The sequence below is a fragment of the Arachis ipaensis genome, chromosome B09, assembly GCF_000816755.2.
Source record: "Arachis ipaensis cultivar K30076 chromosome B09, Araip1.1, whole genome shotgun sequence".
Lineage (NCBI taxonomy): Eukaryota > Viridiplantae > Streptophyta > Magnoliopsida > Fabales > Fabaceae > Arachis > Arachis ipaensis.
In genome coordinates this window covers 58528718-58530632 of record NC_029793.2, presented here as the reverse complement: position 1 = coordinate 58530632, position 1915 = coordinate 58528718, and positions in this window count along the sequence as shown.

The window sequence follows — 1915 nt, the reverse complement described above, 5'->3', positions numbered from 1 at the left end:
CGAGGATGGTTTCTTCCCAAGATGGGGATTTTGTGTAAAATTCCACTAGTTTTCTCTGTATTTCAATGCCTTCACGGTATTTCTCATCTGTTAATTCAATGCCTTCAAGGTATTCCTCATCTTTTAATTCAAGAGATGAAGGTCGAGAATAATTTTGGTGAAGTGAATGTGTTGTGGTGAAGTTGTGTTGAGGGGTGTGGAATGAGTTGTGTGATCGATGGGATGACTGGTATGGATTTTGGAGGAAACTTTGTGTTGAGGCATAATCAAGTGATGAAGAACTTTCAAATGAGAAACTGGGACGTGAGGGTGGATGCTTTTCCATTCTTTGGCGATGCTTCCATCTTCCATGAGGATAATGATACGAATCATTTTGTGGTGGTGGTTGGTATCCCATATGATTCTCTTGCTCATCTTGTGTCTCTGAAGCCAATCTCCATGAATTGGAGTGCTCAGGATTTGTAATTTGTTGGTGATATTCCCAACCACCATTAGAGATTGGTGATGGTGGGTGATATCCCATAAAATTTGTTTGACCATAAGATGAGTTGAACTCCATTTGAATTTTGTAAAACACAACACCAAGGAGAATTGAAATTCATATCTCAGAGATGAATTTCTTAGTGAGGCAATAACTCAAACACCTTGGTTTCAACTTAGAGCAGAGAACAAAAACAAAGAAAATGCTTGATCTAGACTTCTCACCCACTTAATCATTGTTGATCTAATCAATCCCCGGCAACGGCGCCAAAAACTTGATGAGTTATTTTGGAGGAAAAATAAATTTCTCCAAAAACACCCAAAACTAACCGGCAAGTGCACCGGGTCGCATCAAGTAATAAAAACTCACGGGAGTGAGGTCGATCCCACAGGGATTGAAGGATTGAGCAATTTTAGTTTAGTGGTCGATTTAGTCAAGCGAATTGAGTGTTGGTTGGGTGATTTGTGATTTGCAGAATGTAAATTGCATGAAAGTAAAGAGAGCAGGAAATTAAATTGCTGAATCTTAAAGAACAAGAAATTAAATGGCAGAAGCTTAAAGTGCAAGAAATATAAATTGCGGAATCTTAAAGTGCAAGGAATGTAAATTGCTTGAAATGTAAAGGGGATTGGGACGTGGATTTGCAGAAATTAAACAACGAAAAGTAAATTTGCATCAAACAGAAGAGTAAAAGGTGTTTGGGCTTGAACCGGATATGAAGCAGAAAAGTAAATGAACATAGAAAGCAGTAAACAGAGAAATGAAATGGGAAATCAGATCTCAGNTATCTAAAAGTAGAAGAGAAATAATAACTGAAGAACATTGAACCTGGGATTGAGAGTCACTCTAAAACTAAGAGAAATCCTCAATCCTAATCCTAAGAGAAAGGAGAGAACCTCTCTCTCTAAAAAACTACATCTACTCCTAAAATTGTGAATATGAAAGCCTTCTTATGAATGGATGCATTCCTCCACTTTATAGACTCTAATCTATGTTTTCTGGGTCGAGAACTGGGTCAGAAACAGCCCAGAATTCGCTGGTCTCGAATTCAAATGCGCTGATTTCCGTCACTGCGACGCGGCCGTATGGATCACGCGGTCGCGTCACCTAGCGTCAGGGGAACTATAGCATATTATATATCAAATCGAAGCCCTGGACGTTAACTTTCCAACGCAACTAGAACCGCGTCGTTTGGACCTCTGTAGCTAAAGAAATTAAAGATCACTCAATATCCAAAGCTCTCCGAAAACTATTATGAAAATTCCAAAAGAAAGCTTTCCGAAAAACTTAAATTCTATCCTATTTATACACTTTCTTCAAATGATCCTCAAGCCTTGAGTTGGGCCTTTGCTCTTGGTGGAATTGGGTTGAAAGAGGTCTTGGTTGATTGCTCTTGAAGTTTGGAGAAGAACCAAAACGAACCAATTGAACCGG